Source organism: Herpailurus yagouaroundi, unplaced genomic scaffold (genome assembly GCF_014898765.1).
Source record: "Herpailurus yagouaroundi ecotype Mexico unplaced genomic scaffold, PumYag 195, whole genome shotgun sequence".
Lineage (NCBI taxonomy): Eukaryota > Metazoa > Chordata > Mammalia > Carnivora > Felidae > Herpailurus > Herpailurus yagouaroundi.
This window is the reverse complement of record NW_024412426.1, coordinates 9,341,490-9,355,142: the sequence shown is the minus strand read 5'-3', so window position 1 is coordinate 9,355,142 and position 13,653 is coordinate 9,341,490. Positions and strand designations below refer to the sequence as shown.

General features: G+C 39.0%; 1 protein-coding gene across 3 annotated transcripts in view; it reads right to left on the bottom strand.

Moving 5' to 3' along the window:
- The window catches only part of RGSL1 (regulator of G protein signaling like 1), a 108,789-nt gene that overhangs the window by 44,153 nt on the left and 50,983 nt on the right, over window positions 1-13,653 (bottom strand). The gene's annotated exons all lie outside the window — the stretch shown is intronic.

Sequence of the window (13,653 nt, the reverse complement as noted above, 5' to 3'; positions counted from 1 at the left end):
AAAGAAAGAAAGAAAGAAAGAAAGAAAGAAAGAAAGAAAGAAAGAAAGAAAGAAAGAAAGAAAAAATAGATAAATTCATTAAATTTCAAAACTGTGCACCAAAGGCCAAGATCAGAATAGTAAATATAACCTACAAAACGGGAGAAAATATTTGCAAATTATATGTCTGTCATCAGTTCTAGTATCTAGAACATTTAAAGAACTCTTACATATCAGGAACAAAAAGAGAAACAGACTAATAAAAAAATTGAGCAAAGGGCTTAAACAGACATTTCTCCAAAGAAGATTGGCCAACAAGCACATGCAAGGTATTCAACATTATTAGTTATTAGGAAAATGCAAACCAAAACCACAGTAAGATACCACTTAACATCCATTAGGATGGCTATAATTTAAAGAAAATGAAAGGAACAAGTGTTGGTGAGGACATGGAGAAACTGGAATCCTCATCCATCGCTGATGGTAATGTAAAATGGTGCACCTCCTGTGGAAAATGGTTTGGTGGTTTTCCCAAAAATTTAAATGTAGAATTAGAATATGATCCAGTAGTTCTACTCCTAGATACATAACCAGGATAATTGAAAACAGGTATTCAAACAAAAACTTGCACACAAACATTCATAGCAGCAATATTTATAGTCACCAAAAAGTACAAAGAATCCAAATATTCATCAACAGATGAATTCATAAACAAAAGGTGGTATATCCATACCATAGAATAATATCCAGCCATAAAAAGCATTGAAGAACTAATATATGGTAAAATATGTGTGAATCTTGAAAACATTATGCTAAGATGCCAGAAGTTAGCAGTTACATATTATATTATTCCATATGCGAAATATGCACAGTAGGTAAATCCATGAGGACAGAGAGTAAATTAACATTTGCTAGGGGCTGGCAGGAGGAAAGAATCCTAGAGCCATTTTTTTGCTGGAAATGTATAAGGTGATGCTAATACTTTAATATAGAAATACAAGGGGCTAAGAAAAACCATGTCAATCTTTTTTTTTTTTTTCAACGTTTATTTATTTTTGGGACAGAGAGAGACAGAGCATGAACGGGGGAGGGGCAGAGAGAGAGGAAGACACAGAATCGGAAACAGGCTCCAGGCTCTGAGCCATCAGCCCAGAGCCTGACGCGGGGCTCAAACTCACGGACCGCAAGATCGTGACCTGGCTGAAGTCGGACGCTTAACCGACTGCGCCACCCAGGCGCCCCAGCAATCTTAAAGAAGTAAAAGAAATTGGAGGATGTAATTCTACCATTTATTACTACTTGTTACAAATTTATAATAAAGATAGTGTTGTACCTGTGCAAGAATAGACAAATAGAAAAATGCAACCAAAGGTCCAGAAACAATCCTATGCAGATATGGACACTTGATTTATGACAGAAGTGGCACTACAAAGCAATGGAAAAGGATAATCTTTTCAATAAATGGTGCAAGTTAATTGGACATTCATATCTAAAACAAATAAAGCTTGATCCTTAAATCTCATATCAAACATAAAAATCAATACCAGTTGGACCGTAGATCTTAACATTAAAGGCAAAGCAAAGAAGCTCAGAAAAAAACAAACATGAATATCTCTATGACCTTGGAGTAAAAAAATCAATGAAATCAATTTTAATTGGATTATAATTAAGAGCTTCTGTTTGTTAGAGACACCATTGAGAGAGAGAATATGATCCTTGTAACACATGTGACTGCTAGGTGACTCATATATAGAATATATAAATAACTCATACTAATCAACTTAAAAAAAAGACAGAAACCAAATAGAAAAGTAGGCAAGAGACTTGAATAGGGATATTGTCACACACACACACACACACACACACACACACACACACACACACACCATATCCAATTGAATTTTATTTATTTATTTTTCTTGGCGAGAAATATATTACCAGATATGCAGAACCAACAGATTAAGCTTATAAAGTTAATTCCTAAAACAAAGAAGAATATCATAATCTCTAGGAGTATAGTAGAAGCCTAACAAAAGCATTATTATTATTATTATTATTATTATTTATTATTATTATTATTATTATTATTATTATTATTATTATTATTTTGCCAAACATTAAATCAATTTGAATCTCTAAGAAATCTTTAAAAATATTACCTGAGTTTTGAAATGTTTGCTGAATCATCTCCCTTGAAATATATCACTGAGTACATTCCTATAAATACCCTCCCTATGCCTATTCTTTGAACAGCACCTACAAACTCTTCATTTTTTTAAAATATAATTTATTGTCAAATTGGTTTCCATACAACTCCCAGTGCTCATCCCAACAAGTGCCCTCCTTCATGCCCATCACCCCCATCACCCACTTTCCCCTCTCCCCCAGCCCCCATCAACCCTTTATTTGTTCTCAGTCCTTAAGAGTCTCTTATGGTTTGCCTCCCTCCCTCTCTGTAATGTTTTTTCCCCTTCCTCTCCCCCATGGTCTTCTGTTAAGTTTCTCAAGATCCACATATAAGTGAAAACATATGGATGGTATCTGTCTTTCTCTGCCTGACTTCCAACTAATCTTTGACAAAGCAGGAAAGAGTATCCAATGGAAAAAAGACAGCCTCTTTAACAAATAGTGCTGGGAGAACTGGACAGCAACATGCAGAAGAATGAAACTAGACCACTTTCTCACACCATTCACAAAAGTAAACTCAAAATGGATAAAGGACCTGAATGTGAGACAGGAAACCATCAAAACCCTAGAAAAGGAAGCAAGCAACAACCTCTTGGATCTCAGCCGCAGCAATTTCTTACTTGACACATCTCCAAAGGCAAGGGAATTAAAAGCAAAATGAACGATTGGGACCTCATCAAGATAAAAACCTTCTGCACTGCAAAGGAAACAATCAACAAAACTAAAAGGCAACCAACAGAATGGGAAAAGATATTTGCAAATGACATATCAGACAAAGGGCTAGTATCCAAAATCTATGAAGAACTCACCAAACTCCACACCTGAAAAACAAATAATCCAGTGAAGAAATGGGCAGAAAACATGAATAGACACTTCTCTAAAGAAGACATCCAGATGGCCAATAGGCACATGAAGAGATGCTCACTGTCACTCTTCATCAGGGAAATAGAAATCAAAACCACACTGAGATACCACCTCACACCAGTCAGAGTGGCTAAAATGAACAAATCAGGAGACTATAGATACTGGGGAGGATGTGGAGAAACGGGAACCCTCTTGCACTGTTGGTGGGAATGCAAACTTGTGCACTCTGGAAAACAGTGTGGATGTTCCTCAAAAAATTAAAAATAGAACTACACTATGACCCAGCAATAGCACTGCTAGGAATCTACCCAAGGGATACAGGAGTGCTGATGCATAGGAGCACTTGTACCCCAATGTTTATAGAAGCACTTTCAACAATAGCCAAATTATGGAATGAGCTTAAGTGTCCATCAACTGACGAATGGATAAAGAAGATGTGGTTTATACATACAATGGAATACTACTTGGCAATGAGAAAGAATGATATCTGGTCATTTCCAACTGAATTTTAAATAAAAAGTCACTCAAAATTATTACTAAATAGGGAAATAAATGTTAAAACAAATTTTAAAACAATAAATGGGATATTACTACACACAAGAATAGCTAAGAATAAAAATTTAGCACATCAGATATTGGTGAAATTGTAGAACAACTAGAATTCTTATACCCTGTTTATAGGAGCATAAATTTGTACAAACACTTTGCAAAAGTATTGGGAATTATTTACCAAAGTTGAATATATGCATATCTTATGACCCAGAAAATCTAGGTACATATTCAACAGAAATGTGTTCATATGTACATCAAATAAGATTCACAAAGATGTTCATATTAGCACCAAAAAAACTGAAACAATTCTCAAATATTCATCACTTTTGAATTAAATAAAAATAGTGTATTTATATATTAGAATAGTCTACAGCATGCATTCTTGATGGAAGATATTGTTTCTAACAGGGTGCAAATTAGTTTTGGAGGGTCAGAAAAATCTTACTTTTTTTATATATGACTGATACATAGTATACCTATGGCATGAAAATTCATGTCTAAAAAGTTCCTTGAAGGGGGGGATAATAATGAAAAAAAAAATATGGTGATGGTTACGCAACTGCTTTGCATTACTGAAAGTAGTTAACAACTGCTGCACTCAACACGATTGAACTCACAAATATAATGTTGAGGTAAAAAAGCCAGCCACTGGAGTATATACTGTGTGATTCAGTTATATAAATATCAAAAAAGTATGTAAATTTAAAGCACCAGATAAAACTAAATTGCCATTTCCTTGGGAAAGAGGAAAGGATTAAAAATTGGGAGGTAACATAGAGGTGACCTTTGTTCAAAAGGGTAGTTGATGATCATTCTTCCTTTTCCTATTCTTCACAATTATTAGTAATTATTTAAAAAAAGAGGCAAATAGGGGCTAAGGAGAGAGAAAAAAACAGAGGCTAGGTGATTTGAAGTAGAAACTTTCTAATACCATATTGGGGGGCTGGGAACATGAGACCTTGGCTCTTCATCTCCTTCCATCAGGGAGAACAGAGTTGAGATATTGGGGTGGGGGGCATGCTAATTAAATCAGGTCACAAGATCATGTTAAATATGAGAATATTAAGGTATGCACAGAATAAAGGTATATAAACTATGTACACAGGAGTAGAGGCTGGAGAAACACACTCAGAGTAGACATAGAAATTCCCCCTGTGACTACTGAGTTAACCAATCACATTAATATATCCTAAGCTGCTGGGCTAAGAATACTGCAGTAGATGCTGTAGTGTGCAGCTCAGAGCCCTTCCACCCCGTCTGACTTGAAGCTCTCATTCTCCTAACCTGTGAATTTTGCCTGCTGATGGTGCACAGTTGAGGCCCTCAGCTGAAAGAGGAGCTGTTCCACCTAGGGTAGAGAGCCTTTCATGGGAGCAGTGAACCTAGCCAACATGTATTGACATAAGCTAGGAGACAATGTATGGGAATAATACTGAGGGTGCTGGCTCACAGGTGACAAAATATAAAGTTGGTTAAGGGAGAGTTGATTAAGATGAGAGCATTATCCTAGGATATAGGATTTAAGAGGCTGGTAGGGATCCTGGGAGGCAAGGCAACATTGCTTGGCTCACTCTTAGGAGTTTGGGGAAAGCAATGGCTCACACTAAGTAAAAAAAAATTTTTAATGTTTATTTATTTTAAGAAAGAGAGCATGAGTGTGAGAGTGGAAGAGGGGCAGAGAGGGAGGGAGAGAAAGAATCTCAAACATGGGGGCGCCTGGGTGGCGCAGTCGGTTAAGCGTCCGACTTCAGCCAGGTCACGATCTCACGGTCCGTGGGTTCGAGCCCCGCATCGGGCTCTGGGCTGATGGCTCAGAGCCTGGAGCCTGTTTCCGATTCTGTGTCTCCCTCTCTCTCTGCCCCTCCCCCGTTCATGCTCTGTCTCTCTCTGTCCCAAAAATAAATAAAAAACGTTGAAAAAAAATTAAAAAAAAAAAAAAAAAAAGAATCTCAAACATGGTGTTTGATTTCCTAAAAGATCATGACCAGAGCTGAAATCAAGACTTAAATGCTTAACCAAGGTGCCCCTTAGTAGAAATTCTAGTGGCCAAAACAAATAAGTGAGGAAGACATCAAATGGTTCTTAGAACCAAGCCTGCTACAGAAGATCAATTACATAAAAAGCCCACCAGCCAACAATGTGCTACAGAGGGCTCAATCCTTTTACTAAAGCCAAAGTAGGGGGAAAAAGCGCTGATGAGAACAGCACTAGAATCACCAAGGAGCCTAATGGTGGCTTCCTATGATGAGAAAACATCCATTTTGAGTATCTGCCTAGGCATTTTGCAGTATGACAGCTCTGCTCACACCCAGATTCTGGACATTTAGATAAGGACCCAATAGAATTCTCAGCCCAAGTTCCACTTTGTTTTTCCCAGGGAATATTTTTAAATGGTCATTCAGGGCCAACAGACACATGAAAAGATGCTCAACATCACTCGTCATCAGGGAAATACAAATCAAAACTACACTGAGATACCACCTCACACAGGTCAGAGTGGCTATAATTAACAACAGGAAACAACAGATGCTGGTGAGGATGTGGAGAAAGGGGAACCCCCTTGCACTGTTGGTGGGAATGCAAACTGGTACAGCTGCTCTGAAAAAACAGGAATTTATCCAAAGGATACAGAAGTGCTGACTCATAGGGGCACATGTACCCCAATGTTTATAGCAGCACTTTCAACAATAGCCAAATTATGAAAAAAGCCTAAATGTCCATCAAATGATGAATGGATAAAGAAGATGTGGTTTATATATACAATGGAATACTAGTTAGCAATGAGAAAGAATGAAATCCTGCCATTTGCAGCAACATGGATGGAACTGGTGAAATAAATCAGTCAGAGAAAGATATCATATGTTTTCACTCACACGTGGAACTTGAGAAACTTAACAGAAGACCACGGGGGAAAGGAAAGGGGAAAATAGTTACAAACAGGGAGGAAGGCAGACCATAAGAGACTTTTAAATACAGAGAACAAACTGAGGGTTGATGGGTGGGGGTGGCAGGAGAGAGGGGGAAATGGGTGATGGGTTTTAAGGAGGGCACTTGTTGGGATGAGCACTGGGGTGTTGTATGTAAGCGATGAATCATGGGAATCTACCCCCAAAACCAAGAGCACATTAGCCAACTTGACAATAAATTATATTTTAAAAAATAAAAATAAAAATAAAAATAAATAAAATGGCCATTCAGAATTGGGTCCATGAAAAATTAGTGACAGCTGCCCCAATCTCCTTATAAGTAATAGGTGTTTGCTACCCTATTCATGTTCTCTCTTCTGCTCACTGGTAAACTATGATGAAGGAATGCTTTTCCCCTGGCTCACTGCACCCTGTTTTGAGACTGAAAGTAATACATTTTGTGACTTTACTTCTTTTGTGCGACTGTATTAAAACTGTGCTTCCAATCAAAATGGCCCTAGGGTTTTATCTTCCCCAAAGCAGGAGTTCAGATGCCAATGGAGCTACCTGCCAACACTGTGGGGTTGTTTCTGCATTGTTACTCAGTAGGTCATAGTCTGCATATTCTTAATGTACCAACTCTGGGTTTTCCAAAACATCTTTATCCACAGATCAGGACTAACTATTACCAAATTGAGGTCTCTGATAGCAATGGAAATAAAATACCAAAATCATAGAGGTGAAGTGGAGGCACTTTACTACCAAAAGTAAGAAAGATGCTACTACTATAATAAGCAATAAAGTCAGAGTTGGCAGCTAGGAGGACATGACTCTCAGAAAGCTGTGGATATGGTTAATAGAACATGGTGTTAAATAGATAGGCAACCAAACAATTACTGCTTAATATATACAACCAAAAGATATCAAGGATAAATGACTGAGAGCAGTTGTACCAAAGAATGCCACAATTCCTTGCTCAGTTTCTAAACCTGAGTCAATTTTCAGACCTGTAACACACTGACTGAAGAAAGTTCTCCATGAAGGAAAACCCTAGAACATGAATTCTAATGATACTCCTAATCCCTCTCCAATGGGACATTTGGGCAATTACTACAGGAACTGGAAGGGAAATATCCAGTCATTTCAAGAACTATTGATAACAGTGTCCTAGTTAACACTGTTATCTGGATCTCCAGAATGTCATCATGGACCCCACTACAGAAACCACTTATAAAGGTTAGGTAATAAATGGAGTCCTAGCCCAGCTCCAATGGGTTCACTGGGCCTACACATACATTCAGGAGTCATTTTTCTAATCACTAAGTGTATACTGGAATGAAATTACTTGGTAGTTGGCAAGATCACCATATTATTTCCTTGGCCTAAGGAGTAAGAGCTATATGGTGATTAAGATAAGTGGAAGTCTCTGAAACTCCTTCCATGCCCCTAGTAAAGATGATACAAACAATATCACATTCTGGGGATAATGGCAGAGACTACTCCAGCCTTAAAAAACTGAAGACATGGCTTCATATCCTAAACAATTAAGTTATAAAATCAGAAGAAGATAGGTGTAAGTACCAAAAGGGAGGAAGAGCACAGATTCCAGGTAGGATAAGGGGGACTTCTCCCTGCTCCCAGAAGTACTGCCCTAAACTCTGTGCTGAAGCACCACCTGAGGAGAAGAGTATCCCCATGAAGGACAACTTGGATTGGAGAATTCAGAACACAAGCAGGATAAGGAGGGCATCCACACAAAGGGAGGTCCAACATAGGGAGTCCAACTTGGTTGAGAAGGGTGCCCAGCTGGGGCACAAAGGAGCAGACTAGCATGAGGTGTGGAATCTTGAACAGAATGAGGATGATAATCCCATTAAGTGTGGTCTAGCAGAGGGTGTCAGAACCTGAGTAGGTTGAGGATGTCCATGTTATGGGGTCACCTGGTTTGGAGTGACAAAGTCCAAATAAGATGAGGAGAGAGTCTACACATGAAATGGGTGCAGCCTGGTATGGAGGGTATCAATGCCCAAGAAAAATAAAGAAGACATCCCCATGGAAGGAGGATAACCAGGTTTGGGGAGTCAGAGCTCCAAGGGCAAGGAGGGGTGGCCACATGTAGCAGCATCCTGGAACAGGTCACCAGAACGGAATGAGGCATTTCCCCATGAAGAAGCATCCTAAACATGGTGTTGGAATTCAAACAAGGTGAGAAGGGTGTCATGCATGGAAAGGACTTGGTATAATATGTTGAAGACAAGGCATTAGTTACATAAAAGGAATTAATCAATAAGTAAATTCATTTAGAAAACTGGGAATTAGTTTTCTCATTGTCAGAGAGGTAAAAGAATGGAAAAGGAGGAGAAATAGAATGAACTCAGTTGTGTTGGATTATATTGGAGATATTGGTGGGATTTAATGGCTTTCGATATACATATAAATATGGAAAATATAGCTATAAATATCCCTGTGTACACATACACACATACATACAAACATAAATGTTCTTTAGTTCTGTCTGTTGAGAAAACCTGATTGCAGTGATCCCAATAGCAATGAACTAACCTAATCCCTGTATCTTGGCTTCTAAAATACCATTCTCTAAGAGAAGGAACTACACTCTTTGGAGAAATAGCTGATTCTAGGACTAGAGTACAGAGAGTACAAAATGAGCTTGGAACAGAAATTTCATACAAGACAGCAAGAAAATGCGCAGTGATATGTCAAAAAGAGATAGAAGCAGCTTTGAATGGAATGCTACTGACCAAAAAGGAGACAATTTGAAATAAGTATCAAAATAAGTATATATAATAATAGATTAAAACCCATGAAATAATATCAGTAAACACTGAGTATCTCTATTATCTATTTATCTATTATCTATCATCTATATATCTAAATGAATAAATTAAAAGCATGATAAAGAATGGGATATTTACATAATTTCAAAGTACCATCTTCTCCCTTCCCCCATATAATATTTATTAATTACAAAGGGAAAAATTAATTTATAATGGAAAATCCTGGAAGGTACCATATAACTAACTGATCAAAGGAAACATTACCAGTAATGGAACAATTGCAAAATTGTGTACCACGTACTGCAATGATATTTCTGAATAACCTGAATGTATAATCCAAGTTTAAACATCAGAAAACATCAGACAAATACATTGAAAGACACCTTTAAAAATAACCTTGCAATCTTCAAAAGTGTCAAGGATATAAAAGCCAGAAAATTTGAGGCACTGTTCCAAACTGAAGGATAATAAGGAGACATTTGGTGAAACTTCAACACAGCCTGAAAATTAAATGGTAGTAATGTATCCGTGTTAATTTCCTGGCTCTTTTTAAGTTCACAGTCCTGAGGCATAGCCTTACTAAAATACTGAGATCTAGGACTATAGAATGCTTGCCTTCCCCTCACACCTCACCTCCACATTAATAAAGTCCCATTTACAGGGGCGCCTGGGTGGCTCAGTCGGTTAAGCCGCTGACTTCAGCTCAGGTCATGATCTCGCGGTCCGTGAGTTCGAGCCCCATGTCGGGCTCTGTGCTGACAGCTCAGAGCCTGGAGCCTGTTTCAGATTCTGTCTCCCTCTCTCTCTGACCCTCCACCGTTCATGCTCTGTCTCTCCCTGTCTCAAAAATAAACAAACATTAAAAAAAATTTAAAGTCCCATTTACAGCATTTCCTTTTACCTGGTATATCATGTCCTGTTATTAGGGGGAAAAAAATGAGTCATACCAAAAGGAAAAAAACCCTGCAATTTAAAGAGAAGAGCAAACATAAGAACCAAACATGGCAGGGTTTTGGCATTATCAGACAAGGAATTTAAAACAACTATGACAAATAAGATAATGTCTCTAATAGATAAAGTAGACTACATGCAAGAACAGATGGGCAAAGTAAGCAGAGAGTTGGAAAATTCCAAAAAAAGAACCAAAAGAAATGCTAGAGAGCAAAAACATGTGACAGAAATTAAGAATGCCTGATGGGCTCATTAACAGATTAGAAACAGATGAACAAAGATCTCTGTGCTTAATGATATCTAGATACCTTTAAAACTTAAAAGCAAAGAACACAAAGAGACTGAAAGAAAACATCCAAGAACTGTGTGAGAACTACACAGAAGATGTAACATACGTGTAATGTGAATACTAGAATGAGAAAAAAGAGATAAAGACAAAAAGTAGAAGACAAAAATAAGAACAAAGAACAAGGACAACAAATAGAAAACAATAACAAATATAGTAGATATTAAAGTGACTATATCAATAATCACTTTGAATGTCAATGGTCTAAATGCATCAAGTAAAAGATTGTAACAGTGGTCAAAAAACAAGACCCAACTCTGTGTTATTTACAGGAAACACATTTAAAATATAAAAACAGGGCAGGGAGAAGATGGTGGTGTAGGAGGACGCTGGGCTCACCGCGTCCTGCTGATCACTTAGATTCCACCCATACCTGCCTAAATAACCCAGAAAACCTTCAGAAGACTAGCAGAACGGAGTCTCCAGAGCCAAGCGTAGGTCCACGGAAGAGGGTAGGAAGGGCGGAGAGGCGGTGCGCGCTATACGGACTGGTGGGAGGGAGCAGGGGCGGAGGGGCAGCCCTCCGGCAAGGCAGAGGCCCTGAGTCTGTCTTGCAAAAGCGGAGGGGCTGGACGGAGTATGTTCAGACAGCGAGTGGGACTTGACAGATGGAAAGTTATAAGTTAACAGCTCTGCTCGGAGAACGGGAGGGCTGGAGGACAATGGGAGGGAGAGTTGTTGAGCCCCTGAAGACAGAGCTCAGCTTGGCAGGGAACAAAGGAGCTCACCAGCGCCATCTCCCTCGCCCATCCCCCAGCCAAAATCCCAAAGGGAACCAGTTCCTGCCAGGGAACTTGCTTGCACCCCGCAAACACCCAACGCTGTGCTTCTGCGTATTCATCCCTCCTGCGGCAGATCGGACTCCCTCCTGGTGCCGCAGGGCCCCTCCTGAAGCGGATCACCGAAGGATAAGCGAGCTGAGCCTGCCCCTCTGCACTGTGCACCTTGCCCATCCACCCCAGCTAATACTCCAGATCCCCAGCACCACAAGCTTGGCACTGTGCAAGTAGCCCAGATGGGCCATGCCACCCCACAGTGAATCCCGCCCCTAGGAGAGGGGAAGAGAAGAACACACACCAGTCTGACTGTGGCCCCAGCGGTGGGCTGGGGGCAGACATCAGGTCTGACTGCTGCCCTGCCCACCAACGCAAGTTATTCAAGACAGCACAGGGGAAGTGCCCCCCAGTCCCACACCACTCCAGGGATATCCAAAAGGACAAAACGGTAGAATTCCCTTCAGAAAAACGTCCAGGAAATGACAGCTAACGAACTGATCAAAAACGATTTAAACAATATAACAGAAAGTGAATTTAGAATAATAGTCATAAAATTAATTGCTGGGCTTGAAAACAGTATAGAGGACAGCAGAGAATCTATTGCTACAGAGATCAAGGGACTAAGGAACAGCCAGGAGGACCTAAAAAATGCTATAAATGAACTGCAAAAAAAAATGGAGACGACCACAGCTCGTATTGAAGAGGCAGAGGAGAGAATAGGTGAACTAGAAGATAAAATTATGGAAAAAGAGGAAGCTGAGAAAAAGATAAAAATAATCCAGGAGTATGAAGGGAAAATTAGAGAACTAAGTGATGCACTAAAGAGAAATAATATATGCATAATTGGTATTCCAGAGGAGGAAGAGAGAGGGAAAGGTGCTGAAGGTGTACTTGAAGAAATAATAGCTGAGAACTTCCCTGATCTGGGGAAGGAAAAAGGCATTGAAATCCCAGAGGCACAGATAACTCCTTTCAGACATAACTTGAATTGATCTTCTGCACGACATATCATAGTGAAACTGGCAAAATACAAGGATAAAGAGAAAATTCTGAAAGCAGCTAGGGATAAACATGCTCTAACATATAAAGGAAGACCTATAAGACTCGTGACCTATCTCTCTACTGAAACTTGGCAGGCCAGAAAGGAATGGCAGGAAATCTTTAATGTGATGAACAGAAAAAAAAAAAAAATGCAGCCGAGAATCCTCTATCCAGCAAGTTTGTCATTCAGAATAGAAGGAGAGATAAAGGTCTTCCCAAACTAACAAAAACTGAAGGAATCCATCACCACTAAACTAGCCCTACAAGAGATCCTAAGGGGGATCCTGTGAGACAAAGTACCAGAGACATCGCTACAAGCATGAAACCTACTGACATTACAATGACTCTAAACCCATATCTTTCTATAATAACACTGAATGTAAATGGACTAAATGTGCGAACCAAAAGACATAGGATATCAGAATGGATAAAAAAACAAGACCCATCTATTTGCTGTCTGCAAGAGACTCATTTTAGACCTGAGGACACCTTCAGACTGAAAGTGAGGGGATGGAGAACTATCAGGCTACTGGAAATCAAAAGAAAGCTGGGGTAGCCACACTTATATCAGACAAACTAGGCTTTAAATTAAAGGCTGTAACAAGAGATGAAGAAGGGCATTATATAATAATTACAGGGTCTATCCATTAGGAAGAGCTAACAATTATGAATGTCTATGTGCTAAATATGGGAGCCCCCAAATATATAAAACAATTAATCACAAACATAAGCAACCTTATTGATAAGAATGTGGTAATTGCAGGGGACTTTAATACTCCACTTACAACAATGGATAGATCATCTAGACACAGGATCAATAAAGAAACAAGGCCCTAAATGATACATTGGATCAGATGGACTTGACAGATATATTTAGAACTCTGCATCCCAAAGCAACAGAATATACTTTCTTCTCGAGTGCACATGGAACATTCTCCAAGATAGATCACATATTATGATAAGTATAGAAGTATTCATAAGTATAAAAGAATTGAGATCATACCATGCACATTTTCAGACTGCAATGCTATGAAGCTTGAAATAAACCACAGGAAAAGGTCTGGAAAACCTCCAAAAGCATGGAGGTTAAAGAACACCCTACTAAAGAATGAATGGGTTAACCAGGCAATTAGAGAAGAAATTCAAAAATATATGGAAACAAACGAAAATGAAAATACAACAATCCAAACGCATTGGGATACAGTGAAGGCAGTCCTGAGAGGAAAATACATTGCAATCCAGGCCTATCTCAA